Genomic DNA, 23,296 nt, shown 5'->3' with positions numbered 1-23,296 from the left:
TCCCCTCTATTATGATAATCATCATCTCTACCTTTTTTGCTCCAACCAATGCACCAAAGTCTCGAAAGAACCAAGATTGAAATTCTCAAAAATTGAAGAACGAGAGATGTTGGAGCAAATATTCTTACAATGATACTATCTTCCACAAGTTCTCGGCTTTACTCTACACACATGATAAATGAACGAAATCTTTAAGCAACACTATTCTGAAATCGAATGAGAGAGGGTAGGGTACTTGCAAAAGGTACTCCGACACTCAAGTTAGCTTTTGTATGTATTTGAGTGCACAAGTTAATTCGAAATCGCATATCTTCTTCTGGTTGTGAAACTTCATCTTTATACCTGGTGAAAGCCTTGGGATGCAAGCTCCACTTTGCACATCATATGCCCACTTTCGCCATTTCAGGTCACTGAGAGTTATGCGGGATCAACCATCAACCATGTTTATCTTGTTCAGCAATTCATGCGGGTATAGAAGTATAAATATTTTGGGTGGTGCACATTCGAACTTATGTTCGGTGGTGCACATCTGAACCAACATTGAGTTAATGCACATCTGAACCAGCATTGAGTTAATGCACATCTGAACTAGCATTGAGTTTATGCACATCAGAACCAACATTGAGTTAATGCACATCCGAACAAGCATTGGGTTAATGCACATCCGAACCCGTATTGGGTTAATGCTTATCTGAACCCGTGTTTAGTTAATGTGCATTTGAACTCGTGTTGAGTTAATGCACATCCGAACCCGTGTTGAGATAATGCGCATCTAAACTCGTGCCAGTTGCGTCTTAATCCAATCCCGTGACGTGGCGGATAGGTGACGAATTTATTTTGCTCCCACATTGCCCCAATTTTTTCCTCTTGCCACGTCATTTGTGAATGGTAGAAGGAAAAATAAATTGCTACTTACCCTTGAATTTTCTGCCACTCGTTTAAGTCTGACTAAATTGATCAATTGGTTTGTCTGAAAGTCTATAAAACAAGAGTATACAATTAATTCGGTTCAACAAAGAGCTGAAACCCCACGTCACCAAATACCTTCTTAGCAAACTGATCTCAAAGTGACGTGGTTGGTGGTTGATTTCCCTTACCGGCCTTCACAAGCCATCCTTTCCTATTGTTATTTTATTTTAATGTATTTATTGGAAGATGTGATGGAACTTTATGAATAATCTCAATTTAAATTTCTCTAGACTTCTTCTTTATATTACACACCAACTTCTTCTAAAAAGTAATTCCTTGCTTAATATACGTGCCCCTGCATCTCCTCTATTCATTGGGTAGAAAGGGAAGATCGTGGCCCATGAAGAAAATTGTCACAAAGATAGAAGACAAAGAAAAGAAACCTCTTGAGAAAACAGTGTTGTGCTCTTGGTGGGGTCCAACGTGGGAACCTTGCTCCAACTCATGCCCATCTTTCTTCATGGTAAGCCACTTTTTACCTTGTTGATTTCGTACTGTTCACCTGGACTTACACATATATATACACCCATGCACATATATTGAAGCAATGAAAAGCTTGTATACATATGGGTTTTCACACATTTTTTATTTGGTCTTGAAAATATAGTTTTGGAAGCAAAAACAATGAAAATTAGAATCACTATTACAAAATAGCTAAACGACAACGATAGAGTTAAAAACCGTCATGGTGTTTAGAAAGACAACGTTTTTACAAACTCGTCGTGGGTTAGCAACTTAGACACTGCTAAAATTGAGGATCGTGGGTTTATTGTTAAAACACGATGCTTGACATTTAAGAAGCATTGTCTTATTAAAACACGCTAAACAAAAGTTGTTGGTTAAGTGGAATCGCCCTTGACCATTTCAGATTTCCTACCATGCTTGAAAAACATATATCTCCCAAGCTTAGGGTTAAGTTCTTAATATCATCATATCTTAAACAAGTAATTTAGATTTACAGATTAGGGTTTTAGATTTGAATAAAAAGGAAATAATCATCATAGGGTCAACATAGTAGATCCTTCCAAGGTTCTTGAGCCTTCGGGAGACCTTAGCAAGGCAAGGTCCGTACTCATTCAATCTTAAGGAGGATCGAACCACAATCTTAGGAATATGTGCATGTTGTGGTGGAGGCTCGAACCACTGAGTTGGGAACATATTGCAAGCATATGCTGTTTGTTATGAAGCTGCCAAACGACGACCGTACTTATATAATAAATGTCGTATAAAACAAAAACACCTTTAAAGAAAATTGACATATAATGGTAAATTACATGTCGAATAATTCATAAAAACAGACATTTTAATTCATATACGATGACGGTTAACATACATCATCGTCGTGTGAAGTAGTAATCAACCACAACAATAATTCTATATTTACTATCGTGTTAAAAATTACTAACCACGGCGGTAATTTTATAATAATCATTGTGAGAAGTAGTACTCAACCACGGTGGTAATTTTATAATTACCGTCGGGGGAAGTAGTCTTCAACCACGACCACAAGTCCATATTTTACTATCGTCTGAAAGAGTATTAACCACGACAGTAATTGTATAATTAATGTCGTGTGAAATAGTACTCACCCACGACGGTAATTACGTATGATCGTCGGGCGAAATAGTACCTAGCCACGATGGTAATCACATAATGACCGCCATGGTTTGTAGGGTTAACTCGTGGTACCTTTTATGTTATATTATACTAAACCACGATGCTTGTTACACATTAACCACCATGTTAACTCTTATACTATGGTGGTCCCTTTTTACCACCATCGTCTTATGAATGTGCTGACTCTTAGAGATTTTGCCTTGGCCTAAAATTTTCAGTTTTCACTCTCAACCCTAAAATTTTGCCTTGGCCTACTTTTTAGATTTGTCTTCGTCTTTAACTCTGAAGCACTCGTCTTTAACTCAAAAGGGCGCCGTGACCATTTCTTTGACAAAAACTTTGCCTGCGAGGTTACCATTTCTCTCTCTCTCTCTCTCTCTTTAAAAAAAATCTAAATCTAAATTTGTTCTTCTTTTTTCTGCATATATCAGTATTTCTAACTTTGAATAATATATATATTCAAATTCTACAAACCAAGAACTAGGCAAGTAGGACAATGTGTGAAAAGACGAAGAACATGGTGCCATATAGAAACTTGCAGAGGTATATTTCAATTCTTCTAACTCTCTGCATTTGCTTTTATCTTTGTATCTTTGTTCCAAGTAGTCCCAATCCTAAAATCCTAGCCGTTAGATTAATCTAAGGGCTATAATTAATACAAATAGAATTAAAATACATATTAAATTAATTATTTACGATAAATCAATCAAATACCACATATATTCTTCATCTTTAATCAGCACTCCTTAATCCTTATCAAGATGCTTTGGTGGTTGAGTCATAATGGCTTATTTATTATGATCGTCCTTGTTTTTGTTGCATGATAAGTTCAATGATATGATAACTACATGATTTTGTTAATAATGAAATTTTTTAATATCTGTGGGTTATTGTTGGTTTGGTTTTGTATGGGATAACAGTTATCTTGTCTTGACATATCTAACTAGAGTGCCAGGATTTCTGTCATTTATTTAGAAACAATGTTTCTTGGATTCCTTTCAGTTTCAGACATAATGCATGCGTTGTGTTTCTGTGATCTACACTAATCACATGCGTTTGTTCTTTCTATTGTTTAATACCCTTTTTGGTTTTGAATTTTATCTAAACTATGTTGTCCCTTTTTGGTTTTGAATTTTTCTAGAAACAAGTGATGTATATTTCTTTAATACTATTTGATTTCAATATTGACTCTAAATTGTCGGCCAAGGTTCCCTTGATTTCGTTAGTTTGACAGAAGAAGCTTGACAGAAACTAGTTTTAAAAACTTAATAGATTTTGTCTCATCCCAATTGTTTTAAAATTTAAGTATCCTACTTTGAGTATTATTGTATGAAGTAAAGCTTTTACTGTTTTCTACTTTCATTGATGTTTTTTTATAGTTGTTTTATTTTAGTAAATTAAAAATTGAGAGGTGACTTCTTGACTTGTGGTTCTTTTAGGTTCCCCTCCCTTGGGGAGGAGCTGGCGATACTAGGGCTGGAGCATGAGAGGTAGTGGTTTTTTTTTTAATGTTACTTTAACTCTTCTTCGATTTTGCTAGAGAGGGCATGAATGAATGAAGTAAATTTCCCTTTTCTCATTTTCTCATTTTCTCTGTTTGCTGCAAGTTTCCTTTTCAGATCTAAGGTCCTAATATTTGACTTGTGTTTAGGCTTGCCTCCCTTGTGGTTTTGCTTAAGAAGCACTCTGCCTCTACCAGGGGCAAAGTGCATGATACTGCTAGCTTCAGTGCATTGAAGCTAAAACTGCAAACTATGGCTTTCCCCAAATTGACGATTGATGGTGCCGCACTCTGTTTTTTTATATATCCGCACCCCTTGCCCGGGCTCTTCGACTTCACTGAATTTTTGGATGCCTGCATGGCCGTCTTTACGCACACTGCAATGGGTGCTGCAGAGTTTGTCAATCTGTCCGATGCCCAGATTGGTGCTCTTCAATTTTCATGTGGTAATTTTATAGTTTGTTTTAGTAGCGTAATATGTGTTAATGAACAGTGTATAATACCACACTATTTTGTCTTTGCAGGTTGAGTATTTTCTTCTTTCCTCGGCTTTTCTCACTTTGTCACACTCGACGAAACGGAGAGCAAAAGAAACTTGATTTTAGCAAACTAACGAAATTCTCATATTTTGAATGACTAGAACCTTTCCTTTTATGACTTCAATTATAACTATTCAACTATTTGTTGATTTCATCTTTTCCAATGTTTCTTGTATGCATGGACCCACTTGGATCCATAGTTTTGTCTTATTGAGAGAGAGAGAGATAGAGAGAGAGAGAGAGAGAGAGAGAGAGAGTTGGGCCCAAAAATTGGCCCAATAATATGAAAACGGGCCGATAACATGCCTGTTTAAAATAAGTCAATAGTTGGGTCTAGAAGTTGGCCCTATAACATGAAAACGGGCTGATAACAGGCCTTGTAAAAGTTCTTCGAATTCCTCTTACTGGTCCGACTTGTAGCTTTACTTTTCTTTTTCTTTTTTCTCTCTCATATGATTTGCCTCTCCAGAGCTGAGTGTTGCGTAGATTTAGCTCCACCAAAATGGATTAAGCTGCATCCTCAACTTGTGATACTCGCAAGTGCACGAACCGTTGGTAGTATAGCATATGTAAGTGCGAGGTCGATTCCACAGGGATTGGTGATTGAATGATCCAATTTAGTTTCCCTACACAAAATAGAAACAAAAACAAAGAACATAAAACAAGGAAGAAAGAAATAAGTAACTCAAGCAAATAAGTTCCCAAGTTCAATTTAGATTAATGGATTGATTCTAGCTAAAGTATGATTAAGCCATGGTGTGTGGTCATAACCTTGTGTTCCTAATTCCCTAATTTGATCATTTGTTGTCTAACCTAAAATTAAGCATTAGGAACCCATTAAGCATAGAAGAACATTTTAAACAACCAAGTATGTATCTAATCCCTGTTGTCGAATGTCCATACATACTCTTCCTATTCATAGTTCAATTCGAATTAAAGCATGGTGTATACTCTTAATTCAAACCAAGATAGCTAACATGCAAGCCTAAATGGTGATCAATCATTCAAACTAGCATATTAACTTATAAGCATAATGAATAAGAACAAAAACCATAATTGAAACTTGGAAACTAATTCAACTTGAAAACTTAAGAAAAGAATTTACATAACAAAGAAAAATAAATTACAACTAAGAAAACATTAAGGAAACTAAGAGAACTTTGAGGAAGAAAGGAAGTGTTTGAGAACTTTGAGGAGGGAGAAGAAAGTGTTTGGGAACTTTAGAGAATTTTGGAAGAACATGTGTTTGAGAGCTTTGAGGATTTTGGAAGGGAATGTGTTTAAGACATGGGGAATTTGGAAGAGAGTGTTTGTGAACTTGGAGAATTTGAGAACTTAGGGAAGGAAGAGAAATGTGTTTGTGAAGTGTTTGAGACATGGAGACTTTTGGAAGAGAAGGGAAGTAGAGAGATGTTTGAGAACTTTGAGGATTTTGGAAGAACATGTGTTTGAAAGCTTTAGAGAATTTGATGAAGGAAATGGGAGAGGTGTTTTGAGAGCTTTGTGGATTTTGGAAGAGAGTGTTTGATATTTAGTACAAAGAAAATTTAATAGAATGATCTTATTACAACAATTGAGAACTACAAAGGGAAACTAAGAGAATTTGAGGGAGAGAAGGGAAGGGAGCTCTAGAGAAGTGTTTGAGAGCTCCCCCCCCTTGGGGTGTTATTACAAGCTTAGAGAACTTCCCTATTTATAGGCCTAGGGGAAGTGAAAATCAGAATTCAATAAGACTAATGCATACAACACTTGAATTATAAAATCTGAAATGGTTGATGCACTTGTATTAGAAAATCTGAAATGGGTGATGCACTTGTATTAGAAAATCTTGAATTGGTTGATGCACTTCACCACTAAATCCCACCAGCAGCCCTAGCTCATCTTCATGTCACCATGACCAAGCTTCCAACCAGAAATGATAGCTCATACCTAGCTCACCATGACCAAGCATCCAACCAGCACATGCTGAGGTCAGCATAACCAGCAACTTCAAGGGCTTACAACTTGGGCTTCTCTTAATCAAATTAGGACTTTAAGCACTCGAAATTGAAGTTCAGAATGTCTTCTTTCCAGCCATATGTTATTTGGGCCAATCCAAGGTCGGAGGAAGAAGTTAAGGCCGAAACAAATTTCTAACTCATTTTCCGCGCTGATAAGATCCATCCTGAGCATGGTTCTGTGTTTGCTAGGTAACGGACTCCAGAGTTATCCAATGGGGCTGAATTTTGGATATGTTATAGTACACACCAATTGGAGCAACTTTCATGAAGAATGTGGCCTCATCCGAGCTATGTAGGTTGCTGAAACAAAGCTTGCAATATGACCTACGGAACTGGACTGGCAGGGGGCTGTAGCCATAATGAATTTGTCTTTAAGCTCTTCATCAATTCATCCAAATTAGGCCTTAATATGCTTGAATTGCATGAATTATGTTCTCCAAAGCCATCATTGTTACCTAAAGCTCAATTAACTGAAAGATAAACACAAAAAGGATTAAAAGCACAAGTTTAACTCAAAAACATAACCAAATCATAAGCTAGAAGGGTAAGAAATAATATACAATTATGAACCGATCAAATACCCCCAAACCTAGATTTTGCTAGTCCTCGAGCAAAACAACACAAAACAAAGTTAAAAACAAAACTAGAAGTTAACTAAACCACTTTCGTAGGTAACTCGATTGCATTTAGCATATGCAACAAGCCTTTAAACCTCTAGGCATCCCTAGTAGGAGGAGTTGTGTCTCCTGAGGGTTTAACAGATACGATACCCACAAACGTTTTACTGACTCTGTAAAACAAAGTAATTAGAAAACTTAAAGATTGTTAGTCCTTAAGCAAAACCAAAAACAAAAACAAACACAAAAACACAAAGAACTTAAAACAATTTTTCCGAACATTTTCTGAAGAGAAATGACTCATGCACATGACTTAAACGTTTTAACAATAAAAGCTCAATTTTTAGACATTATTTACAAAGCGGCAAAGTTCTAAACACAATATGCTCAAAGTGTAGTAGTGTGATAGCCAAATGCAACAAATTCCCCAATCTTAGTTTTCACACAATTTCAAAAATCATACAAAGCATAAGTTCAACTTCAAATCTCACCAAAGTTGTCATCTCACAAATGAATCACTCAGAAGAGGGCTATAATGCACACTCAGTTATAAACATGAGAATAGAGTTAAACCATAAGGGACTTAACTCGCAATAGAAATATGAAGAACTTGCATTAATATGATCTCAAGAAGGATGTCAAACACTTAAAAGTAGAAAAATGAATGCAATTCAACCACATGACATTTAAGATCAATTTAGGTCTTTAGTAAAGGTTGTAATTGGGCCAAGGGAGTAAGGTGAGTAAGAAATGAAAGGTATGGATAATACAAAGTCCAAGGAACTCGCAATGTAAGAGCATAAAATAATTGTTTACAAGACTTCGAATCATCACGATTAGATTTTTTCTTTTACATGATCAAAACTCCTTATACCTTCATTTACATTGATTGATACTCCTTTCCTTTAATTGAACAAACACCAATTTATTTTGAAGGCCCAAAAATGAAATTTCAATCAACCACCACTTAAATTTTCTCTTTTCTTTCACCAATTGTGTGATTTTTTTTTTTCTTCGAAATGTAACACCCATTCCCAAACTTAGTATGAAAAACACATCCCAATTAAAGCTCATGAGTTCTTTAGAAAGGTAAATATTTGTTTTTCAGGCTAAGGCGAGGAAATATAATTGGTTAAATGAAAGAAAAGGTTTACATGTAGGCTCAAAATGGTTAACAATGGAAAATCATGCTTTAAGCATGCATAAGGTTAGCTTGAAAGGCACAAACGATCCAAAGAGGGCCTTAATATCACTTCTTAAATGTCATGAAATCAAATTGCATAAGAATGAATGACTTTTAAGTGTTCAACCAAATCAATGAATAATGAGATCAAACAACAACTTTGATGACAAGAAAATAAGAGTATGTATATAACACTCATGAATTGAAGTACAAGGCTCAAAAGCTCACTTTATATGGTTGGTTATATAAGTCTAATTTATGCTTCATACAATTCTTTAGATCATGCAAATCCTTTAATTGGAAAATTATGAAACAAATGGCAAGTTTAAAGAAGGTTTCAAGCATATCATGTTAGAACAATGCCAAATTAAAAAAAAAAAATTTTTTTTTTTTTTTAATAAAGAAAAAAAAACACTAAAATAAAATGAAATCCAATTTTCATTTAAGTCATGCAAACATTTATCACAATCTCATCAAATGTGTTCGGAAAGTGAATAAAATCAAAATAAAAATAAAAGCAAGACTCAAACAAAATAAAATAAAAATAAAAACAAGCAAAAAAATTAAATTAAATTAAGGAAAAAAATCAAATTTACATGCTAAACTCCAATACCCCCAAACCTAGAAATGAACATTGTCCTCAATGTTTAAAAATTAGGAACAAGCAATGTCATAGCAAGAAATGAAAGGTACTAAAGTAAATATAAATCACAAAACACACAAGAATTAAAATACACAAATAAAATAATTACAAAAATAAAAATTACAAAACAAACAAACAAACAAACAAAAAATGAAACAGTAAACCCTAATCACACAATTCTGAAACCCAAAAAAATTTGAAGCCCAAAGCCCACAATGAAATTAACCCACCTTGAAACCCAAACAAGGTGAAAAACCGACCCAAAATGAATTTTGAAGCCCACACATTTTAATTTTAAATTTTTTTTTAAAAAGATAAAACGTGAATTATGAGCGCAAAGCGGGATTTCTGAAAAGAAAGCACGTGGTCCCTAATGTCGTCTCATGGATAGTCACGGGCAGAAAGCAGGAGCCATGTGTCGACGCATAGAGGCGCCGCAGATCCACAAGCGAAAATTACGGGGCCATGGAAAGGCGCGACGACTTTGCTGAACGCGTCCGTTCAGACAAAGCAAGTCGTGACAAATGAGTTGGAAACGGTTGGAAAGTGAGAAGGTTGTGGGACTCGAGGAACGCTGGATATTCAGAAAAACGCTTAGACGCTGCAACGGCTAGGATTTGTCAAAGACTACATCTATAAGAAGGAAAAAGAAGGGAAAAAAAAAACAAAAAAACACACAAACTCAGAAACACAAAAGAGAAAAGAAGCAAGAAAAAGAAAAAAAAAGTGAGAAATCAAATGGCTTCTTCCTACCCCTTTTCGTTAGATCTCAACCTAGCTCCACCGACTCAGACACGAGGCCAAGCAGTAGCACCAGTATGGATGCCCTACTTTGCCTCCGCACGGGGGCCTGTGACTGTCAATGACTCAATACTCCTGGACAACGATGTTGCCATTGGAGTTGGCAGAAATTTAGTGACTCCCAAAGATATACGTGTGTTCGGGACAAGGGATGACAACCGGGTCACGAGTGATGCCCTGGCACTGAGCGTGCAGAGTACAGCATGTGTCGCAAGTTTGGGTCATCGCCTACTTGCGAAGTCCCATGAGGTAGAGGTGCTTAAAGCTCAGTTGGCGGCGGAGCGAAGTTTGGTTGAAGACTGTCAGAGTGCTATAAAAAGCTTGAAAAGGGAGAGGTCAAGGATTGTGGAGGTGAATCGACACCAGCTAGAAGTATTGCGAGACGAGAATAAAAATCTATCAAAGATGGTAGAGTTGTACTCTCGCGACATGAGAAAGCAACTGGAGGACCTAGACCGACCGGGTAAACGCAAGCAAGCGGATCGCGAGAGTAGTTACGCTCAAGCTAAGATTGCGATCTTTGGGAGCTCAAGTGATGAGCCCCAAGAGGCTGTGCGTGAAGCCCCGGAAGAGGACAGCCAGAGGGCCAAACTCAAAGCTCCTATGGTCGAGACACCGAGCGCCAAGAAGAAATGATTTCAGTTTTTATTTATTATTTAATTTTAAAGTGTATGTGTGTTTTTTTTTTCTTTAATTGGGAAATAAAAACGTTAGCTATCTCAAAGAAACGATTGACCCTAAATGTAAAGAACGACAATCAAACAAAAACACGAAGACCCAAACAAGATTTTTTTTTTTTATTTTATTTTATTTTTAGTTAAGTAAATACACAAATAACTGCTTCTTCTTTTAAGAGAAAAACTTAAGGATGACCAGTTAAGGGCCTCAGAAAACACAGCCAGGGGTTCCGGGAAGGTTGGAGGGGTCACAATGGTCCCGCTTAAAACCCTAACTTCTTAGACACCGAAGGTGTCGCCTTAAAGAACTCCTAGACACTGTATAGACTGCGGTTGCTCACTGGAGTTACCAAAAATTTAGCTCCTTCAAAGAATATCCTATGAGTTTTAAATTATACTACCTAATTAAATAAAACAAACAAAATAAATAAATAAATAAATAAACTGAAATAAACACGCAATTCAAACAAGAATTTAAAAGAAGAGTTGGGATTCTTGCACCAGGTGTCCAAGACGCATCTTTAATTTTGTCTCTTCTTCCAACTACATTATTAAGAAACCTGTCAAACAAGAAGAAAATAATTGAAAATAAAATAAAATAAAATAAAATAAAATAAAAACTGAAAAAGCAAAAACACAAACATCATAAAACAGGGAGGCAAAAGTAAGTGAAAGTGTAAACATGCTCCCTTTTAAAAAAAAACGTGCTCGCAATTTGCGCCAGAAATGAAGGGATCCGAGAGAAAAGAGCACAGGATAGCACCCTCGAGATCCGAAGTGCTTTCGGCTCCCTCATCTGCATAAGTCTATTTAAACTCATCTCGGTGAAGTAGAAGAGCACCCTGCATTTCTTCCTGCAAATTTAGAGAAAACATCAAAAAATCCAAAAACAAAACAATGGCATCCTCATGCACTCACCTTGATGATCTTAGCCTTGAACTGTCCCTTGCACCACCGAATGCGCAGATAAGGGCTCCTCAAAACCATGTCTTCCCAAACTCCACATATCATCACGGTACGGCCTCAAACTTTGCTGAGGTAATACCGAACTTTTCTGAGGCAATGCCGAACAGAGCAGCGCTGCTTGGAGGCATGATTGGCAGCAAGCTCACACCGACAGATCATCTGCATGTAGCACAGAGGTCTGACAAAGCAGCGGTGGAGGAGTCCAATAATTTAACTGTTCTCCATGCGGTCTCGGCTACCAATTTGGGTATGCGATTGCTGGCGAGAACACGGGAGTGTGCCGCGATGAGCGAGGAAATAACTTCCTTGAAGGCTATGGTGGCGGACTTGCAGAAGCGGCTCTACTGTGCCAATCAGCACGTGGAAGCACTGCAGAGAAAAAATGAGGACCATGTGGAGCTGCTGCAGATTCTGCAAGTAAGAGACAATAGAGGCATGCCATGAAGATGAAGATGAAGATGAAGAAGTTGTTTTTATTTTTAATTTACTTGAATGTTTTTTTTGTTTTTTGTTTTTTTTGTTTTATTTTTTTTTTACTTTTTTTTTTCTTTGTTTGTAATGTTTGAAATGAAATAAAAATGTGTTTTTAACACTCAGAAATAAACTAACTAACCACACCACGTAAATAAATAAACTAACCTAACAAAACAAAAAAAAGAACATAAAAGAAAACAAAGAACTTCCAAATTGATTTTTTTTTTTTAAATTTATTATTATTTACAACTAACTGACCACACAAAGAAAAAAAAAACAACAAAGAAGTTCCAAATTGCAATTTACAAGGAAAATTAAATAAAAACTCAAATTTCAATTTTTTTTTTTAAAACTTTTTAATTTTTTAATTTTTTAATTTTTGTTTTGTTTTGTTTTGTTTTTTTTGAAAAAAAAAACACACAAATATACAAGCAACTCATGGATGACTAGTTAAGGGCCTCAGAAAACACAGCCAGGGGATCCGGGAAGGTTGGAGGGGTCACAAAGGTCCCACTTAAAACCCAAACTTCTTAGACACCGAAGGTGTCGCCTAAAGAACTCCTAGACACTGTATTGACGGAGACGCTCACTGGAGTTACCACGAGTCAGCTAATATAAAAAATCTTTTTTAATTTTTTTTTAATAAAAGAAATAGAAAATTAAAATTACTGAAGTAATAACAAAACAACTAAAGAGAAAGGATTGGAATACTCCCCCTTGAAGCGATTAGGTCGAGCATGATGCATTTGGAGGTCGCGACTTCTCCCACTGCTCCACACTCCCCATTCTTATGATTGAGGTTGCCATCTCTCTCCATTTTTATTAAGCTATCATAAATTGCTAAAACGAACACAAAAAACTTGAAACAGAATTAAAGGATTACGAAATATAAAAAAAAACTAAAAATGAAAAGGAAAAATCAACACATGTCCAATTCCATGCTTCAAAGCAACAAGCACCAATGGGTTGTGTAAGCTGGGACTTAAACCCAGTTCTCTTGCTTGTTGGGCAATTGTCCTTTTCTGTTGGACTACAAACACAACTTGTCCATTAATGTCATTAACTTTAAAACTTGAAATTGTCCAGTTAAGAAAAAAAAAATAAAGTAGGAAAGCCAAATAGAATCAAACAATGTTACCGATCCCCGGCAACGGCGCCAAAAACTTGTTGCGTAGATTTAGCTCCACCAAAATGGATTAAGCTGCATCCTCAACTTGTGATACTCGCAAGTGCACGAACCGTTGGTAGTATAGCATATGTAAGTGCGAGGTCGATTCCACAGGGATTGGTGATTGAATGATCCAATTTAGTTTCCCTACACAAAATAGAAACAAAAACAAAGAACATAAAACAAGGAAGAAAGAAATAAGTAACTCAAGCAAATAAGTTCCCAAGTTCAATTTAGATTAATGGATTGATTCTAGCTAAAGTATGATTAAGCCATGGTGTGTGGTCATAACCTTGTGTTCCTAATTCCCTAATTTGATCATTTGTTGTCTAACCTAAAATTAAGCATTAGGAACCCATTAAGCATAGAAGAACATTTTAAACAACCAAGTATGTATCTAATCCCTGTTGTCGAATGTCCATACATACTCTTCCTATTCATAGTTCAATTCGAATTAAAGCATGGTGTATACTCTTAATTCAAACCAAGATAGCTAACATGCAAGCCTAAATGGTGATCAATCATTCAAACTAGCATATTAACTTATAAGCATAATGAATAAGAACAAAAACCATAATTGAAACTTGGAAACTAATTCAACTTGAAAACTTAAGAAAAGAATTTACATAACAAAGAAAAATAAATTACAACTAAGAAAACATTAAGGAAACTAAGAGAACTTTGAGGAAGAAAGGAAGTGTTTGAGAACTTTGAGGAGGGAGAAGAAAGTGTTTGGGAACTTTAGAGAATTTTGGAAGAACATGTGTTTGAGAGCTTTGAGGATTTTGGAAGGGAATGTGTTTAAGACATGGGGAATTTGGAAGAGAGTGTTTGTGAACTTGGAGAATTTGAGAACTTAGGGAAGGAAGAGAAATGTGTTTGTGAAGTGTTTGAGACATGGAGACTTTTGGAAGAGAAGGGAAGTAGAGAGATGTTTGAGAACTTTGAGGATTTTGGAAGAACATGTGTTTGAAAGCTTTAGAGAATTTGATGAAGGAAATGGGAGAGGTGTTTTGAGAGCTTTGTGGATTTTGGAAGAGAGTGTTTGATATTTAGTACAAAGAAAATTTAATAGAATGATCTTATTACAACAATTGAGAACTACAAAGGGAAACTAAGAGAATTTGAGGGAGAGAAGGGAAGGGAGCTCTAGAGAAGTGTTTGAGAGCTCCCCCCCCTTGGGGTGTTATTACAAGCTTAGAGAACTTCCCTATTTATAGGCCTAGGGGAAGTGAAAATCAGAATTCAATAAGACTAATGCATACAACACTTGAATTATAAAATCTGAAATGGTTGATGCACTTGTATTAGAAAATCTGAAATGGGTGATGCACTTGTATTAGAAAATCTTGAATTGGTTGATGCACTTCACCACTAAATCCCACCAGCAGCCCTAGCTCATCTTCATGTCACCATGACCAAGCTTCCAACCAGAAATGATAGCTCATACCTAGCTCACCATGACCAAGCATCCAACCAGCACATGCTGAGGTCAGCATAACCAGCAACTTCAAGGGCTTACAACTTGGGCTTCTCTTAATCAAATTAGGACTTTAAGCACTCGAAATTGAAGTTCAGAATGTCTTCTTTCCAGCCATATGTTATTTGGGCCAATCCAAGGTCGGAGGAAGAAGTTAAGGCCGAAACAAATTTCTAACTCATTTTCCGCGCTGATAAGATCCATCCTGAGCATGGTTCTGTGTTTGCTAGGTAACGGACTCCAGAGTTATCCAATGGGGCTGAATTTTGGATATGTTATAGTACACACCAATTGGAGCAACTTTCATGAAGAATGTGGCCTCATCCGAGCTATGTAGGTTGCTGAAACAAAGCTTGCAATATGACCTACGGAACTGGACTGGCAGGGGGCTGTAGCCATAATGAATTTGTCTTTAAGCTCTTCATCAATTCATCCAAATTAGGCCTTAATATGCTTGAATTGCATGAATTATGTTCTCCAAAGCCATCATTGTTACCTAAAGCTCAATTAACTGAAAGATAAACACAAAAAGGATTAAAAGCACAAGTTTAACTCAAAAACATAACCAAATCATAAGCTAGAAGGGTAAGAAATAATATACAATTATGAACCGATCACTGAGCTCTATGGAGATCCCAGTAGAGGAGATAGAAACGGGGGAGAACCCAGAGGAGGAGGAGAAGTAGTAGTTGCCGGAGGATGAGGAGTTATTGAAGGAGGATGAATAGTTACCAGAGGAGGAGGAGGAGTTACCCAAGGAAGAGGATGAGTTATCGAAGGAGGAGAAATAGTTACCGAATGAGGATGATTAGTTACCAGAGGAGGAGGATGAGTTACCAAAGGAGGAGGAGTACTTACCGGAGGAGGAGGAGGAGTAGTGGTTGCCGAAGGAGGAGGTTGAGTTACCAGAGGAGGAGGAGGAGTTATCGAAGGAGGAGGAGTAGTTACCGGAAGAGGAGGAGGAGTTGCCAAATGAAGAGGCGGATGAGTAGTTACCAGAGGAGGAGAAGTAGTTACCAGAAGAGGAGGAGGAGTTACTAGAGGGGAGTTTTCAGCGGAGATCACATCGGAGATCCCAGAAGAGAAATATGAGAGGTGGTTGCTTTTTTTTAATGTTACTTTTTTAATTATGAGATAATTAAATGTTTTTTATATAGTTGTTTTCTGCTTCTTTTATTTTAGGAAACTAAAGTGCCTTTTAGTTGTTACCAGAAGAGGAAGATGGGTTACCGAATGAGAAGGAGTAGTTACCAGAGGAGGAGGATGAGTTATCGAAGGAGGAAAAGGGATGAGGAGTTATCGAATGAGGATGAGTACTTACCAGAGGAGGAGGATGAGTTACCGAAGGAGGAGTAGTTACCAGAGGTGAAGGATTAGTTACCGAAGAAGGAGAAGTAGTTACAAGAGGAAGAGGATGAGTAGTTACCAGAGGAGAAGGAGTAGTTACTGGAAGAGGAGGAGGAGTTACCGAATGAGGAGGAGTAGTTACCAGATGAAGAGTTTTCAACGGAGATCACATCGGAGATCCCGGCGGAGCTGCTTGCGGAAATCCTGGCCGAACTCCCAGTTGAGATCCCAAAGGATCTCCCAGCTGAGATCCCGAAGGGAGAACTCCCAACTGAGGTCCCGGAGAGAGAACTCCCAGCTGAGACGATTCACACGATTCAGAGGTTTCTTTCTTTTATTTTAATGTTATTTTTTAAATTATTAAATAATTAATTTTTTTTTATATTTTAGTTGTTTTCTACTTCTAATTTGTTAACCTTGGCTTGTAGGGAATATAATCTTGATTTTTTGAAAGCTGAAAAGGTTTCTGGATATCATATTCGACCTTCAAGAGAAGAGTAGTTTCAGAGAATTGTAGAAGAAGAATAGGATTCTGTTATTATGTTTTGTAAGAATGATCGTATTACAACCAGTGTTACTAAGTAGCTCATTAGCCTAACTAACTCATAACAGACCTATAACAATCCTGCTTTGGATTATGTGGAGCAATTAGTCATTTTCCTTTTTTATTCTTGTGTAGATGAATTTATATACAGTTTGGTGATTATGTGGAATATAAAAAAGTTTTTCGGATCCCCCTGGTTCTATTTAGGTTAGCTACTTTGGATTTTGGACAAGAATTCTTCAAGACCTCACTTGAAGATATTCTTCACGAGCACTTTGTGTGCTCAAGGGGTAGGGTTTATGATCATGGTAGCTTTACTGTAGCCAAGCTGAAGTTGCAAGCAATGATGTTTCCCAATATAACTTTTGAAAATTCTGGTCTTATGCATTTTTTGAATCCCCGGCCTTTTCCGAGATTGATTGAGTTCAAAGAGTTTTTGCATGCATGCATGGGTGTTTTTGCCAACTACGGAATTGGTGCGGCTGATTTTGTTATGCTGGATGGTCCTGGAATTGGTCTCATTGCTTTTGTAAGTGGTAAATTTCATCTGCTCGAATTGTTATTATATGTATTTCTTTTTTTCTTGATGAAGTTGAATGTCTGCATAACCTATAACACACTATTTGTTGTTGTTTGCAGGCTTAGTAAGAGTGAAAAGGTTGAACATTACATGTTATTTTGAGAAACAATTATGGAACGTCGTTTTGTTACTTGTTGCTTCTGTTTACATATTGTTGAGTTGAGTGAATGAGGAGTTACCAGAGAAGGAATTACCAGAAGAGGAGTTACCGAATGAGAAGTTACCAAAGGAGGAGGAGGATGAATTACCGAATGAGGAGTTACTGGAGGAGGAGTTACCGGAGGAGGAGTTACCAGAGGTGGAGGAGGAGTTACCGTAGGAAGAGTTACCAGCTGAGATCACATCGGAGATCCCGGAAGAGTTACCAAATGAAGGGGCCACTTGGGTCCATAGTTTGGTCTAATAATATGAAAACGGGACGATAAAAGGCGCCGGAGGAAGAGGAGGAGGAGGAAGAGAGGGAGCCGGAGTTACCGAATGATGAGTTATCAGAGGAGGAGTTACCATAGGCGGATGAGTAATTACCAGATGAGGAGGAGGAGTTACCGAAGAAGGAGTTACCGGAAGAGGAGGAGGATTTACCGAATGATGAGTTACCGGATGAGTAGTTACTAGAGGAAGAGGAAGAGTTGTTACCAGAGGAGAAGGAGGAGTTACCGAATGAAGATTTACTAGCGGAAATCACATAGGAGATCCCATAGGAGAAGCATGAGAGGTGGTTGTTTTTAGGTTTCCCTCCCTTGAAAATATTCTTGACCAGCACTTTTTAGGTTTCCATATACACATTAACACTAATGTGGATATCTTGGTGATATGGTAGAAAGTTTTGCTTTATGAGTGTTGCATGTGGTATTAGACAAACAATAACGCACATTAGTGTACAAAAACAAATGTAAAATTACACCATCTAATTGAAAATTGCAAATCAAGAATCTGCGCAGCAAAAAGGTTGACAAACTCCGCTGGATCCACTACAGTGTGTGCAAAAACGCCCACACAGACCTCCAAAAACTCCGCAAACTCGAAGAAACCAGGAAATGCATGTGGATTAATGAAAAAAGAAAGGGCGAACCCGCCAATTGTCAACTGGGGAGACGCCCTAGCATGCAAAGTCAGCTTCATTGCATTGAAGCTCTCCTTATCGTGCACTATGCCCCAGGCAGAGGCAGAGTGCACCTCAAGCATAGTCACCAGAGAGGCAAGCCTAAAAGTCAAATATTAGGACCTCTTGCAGTAAAAGATAGATAATATATCATGATTCTTTTTTGCAAATGGTAATGAAGATGGATTATCTCAAGTTTTTAAAAGTGCCTCAAATAGTGGTTGAACAAATTTCAGGAATTGCTGAAAATTAAAAACTTGAAAAAAGGAAAAAAAAAGTTTTTTTTATGGAACAAAATTTCATTAATTATTTGTGCAACTCTTGATTAATTAGAGCTTCAATCTGAATGACCATTCTTGGAGGTTTCTGAACCTCGTTCTTTGGAATTACAACACAAGTTCTAAATGTTATGGAAGCATAGAATAGAAGATAATCATCTAATTTTAGCCTCATGTGTCCCTGGCTTAAAGATAAATGGACGAAAACACGAGATAAGGCCCACGTCATCAATATCGATTTGGTCAAATAGATTTGGGTATTTTGCAATACCGTATGTGGACGATAACTAGTTGGCCTCATTTAGCAACTCTCAATATTATGAGTTAAGCCCTACATTGACTTCAACCCTCATTATTAAAAAAAAAATGGCAACAATCATAATTATTTGGTTACATTTGGAGATTAATGCTGGGGTGACTAGAGGTTTTAGTAACAAAATAATAGTGATTATTGCCACTTTTTTTTTCTTTGTGTGTGTGTGTGTGTGTGTGTGTGTGTAGTGCATGGAGAGTCTCTTGGTATAATATCTTTTGCATTTCAGTCTTTTCGTGATCAAGGCAATCGAACATGTATAAGTTTTATAAAGATGATATCTCTCAAATTTCTGTTTGATTTTAATAAGAACTGGATGGATGAATGTCTTCCTATTTTCTACTTTTCTTTCTCCTAATGTAAAATATGTGATATCCTTGCTACATATATCTCATGATATCCTCTTATGATTTTTTCTTTTCTTCTCTAAGTTTTAAATACAGTGCCAACAAGTCAGCCAAGTAATTTGAAAACATGCTTTGTAAAAGATCTTCAGATTCCTCTTACTGGTTCGACATATTGGTCCATTTCTTGAAAGTGTATTAAATCTTAGGGTTTAGAGAGTCTAAAAAGAGAGAGAGAGCGAGAGAGAGAGATGAGCCCAGAAGTTGGCTCTATAACATGAAAACGGGCTGATACAATGCCCTGTAAAAGTTCTTCGGATTCCTCTTTCTGGTCCAACTTGTAGCTTTACTTTTCCTTTTCTTTTTTCTCTCTCATATGATCTGCCTCTCTAGAGCTAAGCTCTGTGGAGATCCCAACGGCGAAGATCCCAGCGTAGGAGATAGGAGCGGTGGAGATCCCAGAGGAAGAGATACCAGAGGAGGATGAGGAGTTACCGAATGAGGAGTTATTAGAGGACGAGTTACCGGAGGACAAGTTACTAGAATAGGAGGAAGAGTTACCGAATGAGGAGTTGTCGGAGGAGAAGTTATTGAAGGATGAGTTACCAGAGGATGAGTTACCGAATGAGGAGTTACCAGAGGAGGAGGAGGAGTTGTTACCAAAGGATGAGGAGGAGTTATCGAAAGACGAGTTACCGGATGAGGAGTAACCAACGGAGATCTCAAAGGAGAACCATGAGAGGTGGTTGTTTTAGGTTTGCCTCCCTTGAAGATATTCTTGATCCTCTGCCCGGGGCAGAGTACATGACGGTGATAGCTTCACTGCCTCAAAGCTGAAATTGGAAGCAATGGCTTTCTCCAAAATGACAATTGGGAATTCTGCCCTCATGTTTTTTTTAAATCCGCGTCATTTGCCTGTACTCTGTGAGTTCAAGGATTTTCTGGATGCCTGCATAGCCATCTATGCACACTGTGGAATCAGTGCTGCAGATTTTGTTAATCTCTACGGTCCCGAGATTGGTCCGATTAAATTTTCACGTGGTAAATTTTAATTTTACGGTTTTGTTTTGTTAACATAATCTGTGTTAATGTGTAGCCTCTAATACAACACTATTTGTTGTTTGTAGGTTGAGTATTTTGAGGAACATGGAAATGACTTTTCAATTATGGAACCTCTTTTCTTACTTGTTGTTTCCGTTTATGACTATTCAATTATGGAATCTCTCTTCAATTATGACTATTCAACTATTTGTTGATTTCATCTTTTTCAATGTTTCCAGTATATATGTATTGTCTGTCAAAATATTCTTTGTTGGCCCATTGATTTAGAAGCTATCGGCCCAATATCGCAAGAAGGGCCCACTTGGGTCCAGAGTTTGTTCTTATAATGTGAAAACGGGCCAACAAGTCGGTGCAGTAATTTGGAAACATGCCCTGTAAAAGTTCTTCAGATTCCTCCTTACTGGTTCGAGTTATTGGCCCGTTTCTTGAAAGTGTATTAAGCCTTAGGGTTTAGAGAGTCACAAAGAGAGAGAGAGAGAGAGCGAGCGAGTGAGAGAGATGGCCCAGAAGTTGGTCCTTTAACATGAAAACGGGACGAGAGAGATGGGCCCAGAAGTTTGCCCTATAACATGAAAACGGGCCGATAGCATGAAGTTCTTTGGATTCCTCTTACTGGTCCGACTTGTAGCTTTACTTTTACATTTCTTTTTCTCTCTCATCTGATCTGGCACAAAGAAGTGAGCGTAAATTATAGTATTCGTGCTGATTAGGGTATGAAAAGTGTTTTTGCGAACCACAATAAAAAAATTTGGATTGAAATTTTTTTTTAAATATTTTTTTTTTAAAAAAACCTCACAATGGTTGTCACTGATTTAACTTGAAAAAGTGTATATTAAAATATATTGAAAGTAAAATTTAACTCCTTGCATTTTTTAAGAAAGGAAATCATTTATACCATGTTCATCCACTATTAGAACAATTGAGGCAGGAATGCTACATATAAGAGACATTGGAGTTTCTGCTTCTGCAGGCAGAGGATGGCCATCCCCAACCAGACTACCGTGTTTGAAAACAATTTTCTGAGTCATTGTTGGATTAATTTTGTATAAAGATAATTATATCAGAAACTGTCTAAAATATAAAGAGAGGAATTTTACATAGGTTCCCAGCATTTGGCATGAAACTCTACACAAACAATTATAGCTTTCAGATAACCTTTCAAGGGAAGCACCATTGTCAATGGACCATGTTGTTCATTTTAGATTTCCATAGTTTCAACAAGGTCAACACCATTGTTCCACTTTTCAGGTCCACCAAGAAGCACAACATCCAAATGCACAAGGTATATTTTGTCCAACTTTACCAATTGCTTATCACTTTCTGCTAGGGACAATGTATATTTTTAATTTTTTAATTTTAAGCATAGTATAGCCGCGCGGTGGTACTTTTTTAAATATTTTATTATATTTTATTTTTAACTGTTTGGCTTGTTAAACTTACTTTTCTCCTTTTTAAAGAGAAAAACAAGCAAGTATAGGAGTCAATTTGCTTGTCTGCCCTCGCTCCTTCTCAAGTTTGGTATTGTGGTTAGTGAATTAATTTGTCTTTGGTTGATTAAAAGAAACTGAACCATGTATGAAATTGGTAGATCTATCATATATCATCTATGTGCATATTGTTTCCTTTGACATTGCATTCTATACTCTTCTTCTTTTTGAGTTAGTAGTTTGTTTGATTTTCTTTCTCTCTTTATTGTTAAATAGGAAAGGTTTCTTAATTGGTTCTCTATTGAATTATTACACCAGGCAGCAGTGCTTTTCAGAAGCCTCAACTCGGTGACCAGCTGATCTGCTCTCTTCATTCACCACAATTAAGACAGTCATGAATAATTTATATGATGGCCTTGCCGAAGTAAATCTACAAGCCAAACAATTACTTATTTTTTGATCTTGCCTGAAACCTTTTCCTAGTGATCTATCTTGTCAATTTTTAGTTAGAATTTTTTTGGACTGGTATGTTATAAACATTTAGTCATTTGTAACTATGGTCACATCACATGTGCATTCTCTTTCATGTGCAAGTTCAGGCATGTTTGTCAATCTCAGTGCTGTCGTCTTTGCGAGGCGTTTTTAGATGCAAACTTAACAAAGAGGTACAAAATTGATCCAAAATATGTATTTTACAGTAACCGTCTGGAGTTAAGGTGAGGACTTTTTGATTAGTGGACATATATTTTCTCTACTGATCTCTTGTCAAGATTTTGCAAATGCTAACCATTGTTTATGGCCTATATTAGAGGGTTAACTGCGCTACATGCATCATCTGAAGAAGTTACTGAATGGCAAACTTGGCCAACGTCATAATAGGGTGGGAGGAGTCCTTTGGTGAGTTTTGAGTGAAATCCGATGGCTAAAACTCGGCAATACACCAACCACTCCATTTACTGAACAAAGTTGGTACGAAGTTGAATTGTCCAATTTCTAAGACTTATTGATTTCGGATCGAGCCCAAAACTTGGCGAACGTCGTAATAGGGTGGGAGGAGTCCTTTGGTGAGTTTTGAGTGAAATACAATGGCTAAAACCAATGATTAAAATATCGGCCGTGCAGATAATATCGGGCCTCCAATTTACAGATATTTCGGGGGATATATCGTTATCGTTTTAGGTATCGGTAAAAAATCAACAAAAATGATAGATATAGGCATTGAAACACATAATTTTGGTGTAAAACTTTCATAGATGTTATTTACATTATCAATGAATGTATTGAACAAATAGAACTCAAAATTTACTAATAATAAGATATACATATGATGAAATATAAGTGGTACGTAACGCGCGTTAATGAAAAGTTTGAAAATAAAATGTTGATTAGAATGAATAAACCATGCATAAATCCATAGTTTGTTTAAACATTGGATTGCAATTTAGATAAGTGTCCATCGACATAAATGAAGAGCTCCTATGAGGTTGAAACAATGAGGAACAACTTTGTAAACCATGTTTGAACATGGTGCACATACGTCTCTCTTGAGCTCCCTAATGTCCTCCCATATATGGGATAGTTAGGATTAACCAAACTAGTAGGTCCATAATCTGTTTCATCATCTTAAGCTCCATAACTAGTTCCACTATAATCAGACATGACAT

The sequence above is a fragment of the Prunus avium genome, chromosome 4 (assembly GCF_965620075.1).
Source record: "Prunus avium chromosome 4, drPruAviu1.hap1.1, whole genome shotgun sequence".
Taxonomy (NCBI): Eukaryota; Viridiplantae; Streptophyta; class Magnoliopsida; order Rosales; family Rosaceae; genus Prunus; species Prunus avium.
Note: the sequence above shows the minus strand (reverse complement) of the source record.